The sequence below is a fragment of the Trichoplax adhaerens genome, genomic scaffold (genome assembly GCF_000150275.1).
Source record: "Trichoplax adhaerens TRIADscaffold_5 genomic scaffold, whole genome shotgun sequence".
Lineage (NCBI taxonomy): Eukaryota > Metazoa > Placozoa > Uniplacotomia > Trichoplacea > Trichoplacidae > Trichoplax > Trichoplax adhaerens.
Genome location: NW_002060947.1, coordinates 2394479 through 2400777, shown reverse-complemented (window position 1 = coordinate 2400777; position 6299 = coordinate 2394479).

Below are 6299 nucleotides of genomic sequence, written 5' to 3'. Positions count from 1 at the left end.
TAATATATTCTTATTTCGAGTTTTAGCCCTAACATGTACTTACCCGTACCTCCTATCTACTTTTTACAGCTCGAGTTGTTTTAAAATTAATTTATTGGTCTAAACCTAATCGTTTAAGTGTAAGTTGTCATTTTAAAATTTTTTTTTCTAATTTACATTTACCTCTATTAAAGTAAACATTCTCTTACTCATCATTCAATTTATACAACATTTTTTTAAATTAGTATAGGAACATATCTACTATTTATAGTCATTATTATTATGAGATTATATATTTCTTTAAAGTATATAAACATGACTTTATGATTACGTATAGCTAACGTATTAAATTTTCAGTAAATTTTCTTTTCATATTTTATATATTAAACATTTACGGACCCAGTATTTAGAGGTTTAGTAAATGCGATCACTTAAAAATTAGTTTCCAAAATTTGTGTAATTCAAGAATCACATTTTATGATTTTTTAGATGCTTATATTTATAGCTATTAAAGTAAATTTTTGCTATTTTAATTATTTCTAAAACTTCGAATTAAATGTAAATACTTCTTCTTAAGTGACAACCTCTACTAAATAAAGAAGGGTTTTTCTTTTTTTAGGGAGATTAAATTATGCACCCCTGAAATCTTTCGAAGTAATATTTCTTTCTAATTTAAATAGTTAAATTTTTTTATTAGATTTTAATAGTAGATTTTAATTAAGGTACCTCGTTTATTCATCAGTAATGAAAAACTAATTTTGAATAGGAAATTTAGGCACTTGTGTACTTAAGTTAATTCAATTCATAACGAGTAAATAGGAAATAATTTGATCAGTCATAAACTCAAAAAATTTATTTTGATAATTGATTTTTTAACCTTTATTGATTATATGTTTAAGGTATGAATTCATTACACTAGATCTGTAAAGTATGTCATCTAAGGTAGTGTAAACTTTTTTGACAGAGGTCGAAGTTTTAATTTCTGTTTAGTTTTCTACGGAAGTTTACTTTTTTCGTAGCACGTTAGTGTACATAATCTAAGAAGGAAATGTATGGTAGTACTTGCATGTAAGTTTAGCCGGCTACATAGAATTGATATGATATATTTGTAGATCTAAAACAGGCTATTATTATATTTGATACTTTGAAATCGAAAAACTAAACTTATTGCTTTAAGTTTTAGCTAATCAAAATCGTTCTGTAGCCGTTCTCAAAATACATTTTTTTATGAATAAATGAATAGTTCTTACTAAACCTGCTTACATATGCTGCTTACTGTATAATTTTCATAGCTAGAATATTTCAACGAAGAACTTCCTTAAACGGTCTAGGTATTTTGCAATGAAATACTACTATCTTAGATATTTTATTTAGTTTACGATGTGAACTGTACTCATAGTGTAAAATCTTTTCAACATTAGGCTTAATTTTGCTGTACTGTATCCTGTATTTTTTTTCTAAATTATATTTGTTTAGAATTTCCATTTTACAATTTATACACAAAAATTTGTATACTTTCATTGGTAGATACCAATGAAAATTTTTGTGTATTGACCAGTTTATTTTTATAACAAAAAAGCTTCTTTTCTTCCTTTGTTCAAAATTTTCAATATTTTAAGATGCGTCAAGAGTTAATTTGCTACTGTATTTATTTAATCTAAAGACAAAATTTTTATTTCAATTATCTTGTGTTATAAATATATTTCATGGAATTACCTTTTTACTTTTAAAAATGTTTTAAATTTTACATGTTTTTTTACATAACGGATAATATCTTAAAGAATGTTTTTTGGAGAGAATATTTTAGTTTTTATACGGTTTTCTTTCGAGAAATACGCATAAATTTTACTATTTTAGATTTAATTTCAGCGTAATACAGGCGATTGAGAATTAAATTATATTTATTTTCAACTAATTTTTCCTGAGGCTTGAAGAATTACTTTTTAAAATTGTTAATTATGGTTATTCGCTTGAATCTATAATTTATATAAATTAAAAGTTGCGTTACCTTTTTTTTAGTAAAGGGACATTATATATAATTATTTCATTGTTAATAAATCGATAGACGAAATCGATTTTTTAATATTTAAATGTTTCCACGCGAAAGAAATTTTTATGTCTTTTACAGCCAGGTTTTATAGTATCGATCGGAAAACTTTGTATACGTTTTGATTTCTTATCGACATTCTTATGTAAAAGCCAGAACGCTTTTTCCATTTTTTATAAGACTATTTTATTATACTAATTATTAATTTCAAGAACTTTTGTCGTTTAGTTACTTCATAATCGTTTGCTTTTCGGTTTAAATATTAAATACACTGACAAACTTTAATGTGCAACTTTTTTTTAGTTTGTTGAAGCCATGCTTCAGGTTTTCATTTTTAATATTTATAGTGTTATTAAAGTTTTTCTTTTTGCTATCTGCCAGAATTATTTTTTAGAATTTTATATTTTATTCAGTTTACTCGTTCTAAAGCTCTTTTGTAAAATTTTTTTTAGTATTTTAGGTATTCTAATTACAGGTTTTAAACAGTTTATATTACTGTTTATTTCTTGGAATTTGTAGTTTTTAGACATTGAAAGTTCTCTAAACTACTTTACATTAGCTTTTTTTATCTTGCATGATTTTTATCGTATAATTTTTGTAATTTTTTTATTCATCATTTTCATACATTTCTTAGTTGAGTTCAAATATAGGTCAAAGAATTTTTTGAGGATTGATAGGAATTTCTTGAAATTATTAACAATCTTTATTTCTGTATCGATTTTCTGTTCGAAATGTTTTTTTCATTAACTGTCTATAATAAAATTCGCAAGTTATTATTTTAAGTTATAGTATTTGACGCGCAGATTTGTTCTCGTAATCACTTTGGTTTTTCTTGTTTTTTTGCATTAGATTTTTTTATTGTTATTTTACATTATTTAAATCTAGATTTACTGTAAGTCTTTGATTAGTAAACAATAAATTTCATATGCGAACTATTTGTTTTCTACAACTATATAATATACAATTTTCTCTACTTACATTAATTAGTGTTTATATGTTCAGTTTTATAATGAAATTTTTAATTTTTAGTACAGTGGACTACCACGCTTTTGACAAAGCTGTTGCCGATCTCTAGATAAGTCTTTTTAACATACGTAAGTATTTTTGTATTCGAGAAATTTACGAAACTCCCCAAGTTAGTTGGTATACAGTATAGTAGACATAGTGTTGAAAATTTTTATATTGAGTAGTCTAGAGTTAAATTTTCCAACTCGTTAATGTACGGTTGCTGACCAATGATGCTACCGAAAGTTATTCAATCTTGCTTAGTGATCACCTTCAATTTATTTCTTATACATCGCTCAGCTCTCGCAGTTTTAATACTAACAGTAGTATGTAAGGCACGATATGCAGTTACAGAAGCCACGTGAACTAAAAAATTAATCATGATTAATTTGTGACAATCATTGTTACTTCAGAAACCGCGATGAATTAATGCAGTTATTAATTGTTTATGGCTTTAATTCGCAATTTAATAATGAATTACGAATACCGCATATTTTTTATTACAATATCCATTCACTATTTCATCATTTATAAAGGTTTAGTTGCAATGATGATATTTTTTTAAGTACCATGGATTTACAGTAAGAGTTTCGTCGCATACAACTTATTCTGTTGATAAGGCTTCATAAGGTGACTACGCTTTCCAGCCTCGCATCATTGCTATTGCTTGAGTTTAGAGCAGACGTCTTTGATGCAGTGTTTTCTCTGTCTGTCGCATTGGCATCGAAATTTAGCATTTTTTAGAGGTAAAAAATTGCAGGACTTGACTTCTTGACTGTGTTCTTGTAACAGTTCCCCAAGTACGAAATCCTGTCAATTCGCAAAATGTCGACAATACGTCTTTTAATATTAACTGATACAATTCTTCAAGGCTAATGTCAAGTGTAACAGTAAATATCAATAAGAGAACTTGCAAAAATAAATAAAAATTTTCATAATCGGAACATGATCAATTCGATAATAACTACTTGATTGATAATTGTATCTCTAACTGTTAAGCAATTACTTCAGCAAGTTACGTATGTATTGATTACTTGAATCAGCCTATTATTATTATTATAATCTACAAAGAAACATATTTATAGATTCTTTGGTTTTAGTAATATTACTGCATGAATAAAGATGGTTTCTCTGATTTAGTTGTTTTGGTATTTTTGCAGTTTGCGAACTGACTAGGCATATCGCAAGTACACTGAATTTAGTACTCTAACAGGTACATACATACGTACTCGTTAAACAGCCATGGTATAAGAATATGATCTTATCTCTATCCAATTTCGGTGCATAATAAGAATGTGATCGATTGCTTTTTTAATATGCTAACGTAAAGCTCGATATTCCATTTAACTAGACAGAATTAGCCTTCTGTACTTTATTGCGTACAGTAGATTACTTAATGATTTATAAGGGCAATATAAGTTTTGACTATTCCTTGTAATTATATTATTAGCTAGGAATGTTACCCGCTGTGATTCAATATTTCCTACTGTCATTACCCAGATTCCAGGTTCGACTCGAAGCTTACGCAAACGAAATTGATATTACTGTACATGTAATATAGCTATAGTACGGAAATAGCAACTTTTAAAGGGGATTAAATCTACTGTTTGCAATAGGTGACTTCATTTTAAGCAAGGACATTGCGCAATTAAACGTATCCCTTACTTTCAAATAATTCAATCGCGCGTTATTATTACCTAGATGATATTTTTACTTGCTGTATTTACATGGAATTCTCGCTCGTGCTTAGCTACGAGGGAGTCGTGATATATCGCGTACTATGGTACTAAGTATTTTACTTCGTGTTTAGTATGCACTGAAAAGTAGATAGACACACGGACATAATTATTTCAATATGCAGACGATGAAAAATTTGAAGTCGATCTGATTGACTTATACAATTAAAGCGTGATGGTCTGCGTAGCCATAGCCACATACTACTAGAAAAAATACCTGGACCTAAAACTCTCCTCGGACGGACAGACTGCCATACCAGAGTAGGTCGAAAATATCGAAAAACAGTTACTCAGTATTGATCTTCTGTGTCTGTTTTCTAAATCACTCGTATTAATTTAAGTTACATTCATGATCTAAATTTACTGCTTCTAATCAGAACTTAGTAACAGGAAATGGAACCTTACTTAATTTAGAAAAACTCAGCCCATTCAGAATCGACTAACAACGTACTGAACCACTGCCATAATAAAGTGTAGGACACAATTTACCAAAGTAGGCCAAATGTCTGTCCGCCCAAGAAAATTTCTGTCGTACAGTACAGTACGTAGGTATTTTTTCTGGTGGTCTACAGTACAGTACTGTACTGTATGCCGCAGTGTACTGAAAACTGCACGCTCATACTGTGTACAGTACAATACAGTACAAAGAGGATTGCAAAATCGAGTACTGTACTGTACACTGTACTGTACAGTATGTGATTGTTAATAGGTACACTGGTACAGTACTTTAAAGTATGTTAGTGTTGCCACGGTAACGCGAGCGAATTACAATTCGCAGTCGTATAAATTACCGTAGATGATGATTTTTTATTTGCTGAATTCTTTACAAGGAGAAGACTAATTATTACTTGCTAGAATTTGTATTCTTAGCCGCTTTTAATATATGTTTTCCATCTGAAGAATCTTATTTTGCCTGATTCTGTAGTATCGAAACATAATTTTGCGTGTTTGCTTCTGAGAAGATAGATTAGTATTAATTTAATAGTAAAGATCTATTTAATACATAGTATTGTAGTATTTACATCTTTGCTATTCCGATTATGGAGCTACATTAAAAATAATAACCGTAAGTTCCCTTTACTACCTCCATCATGACTGACCTATAAGGAAGTAAAGGCTTAGATGTAATAAACGTAACTGTGCTTTCAATATCTTTAGTGTTGCAAGATGAGTTTCAGTAAACGGGAACTTCGTCCTGAGTCGGCTAATGGTGAACAAGGTATGACTGATTACAATAAAAGCTCCCTTTGGACTTACCGAAGAGCAGCAAAAGTAAAGACTAACCTTGACTCGCAAATGTTAGTAAAGTTCATTACTATATTTGTACTCGAATTCTAATATTACGTGAATTTAGCAACACTGTGCGATTGACAAGGTAATTCAATGCTGTCTCAAAACAATAAATCAGACAAATGCGCGCCGAAGTCTTGCATTCACGGACAGTAGCTGTAAATTTAACGGTGGGTGATTGTGATCCTGATGTTCCAGAAATGCCAGAAACTGTAAGTCACAAGAATATATGAAGCATTTAA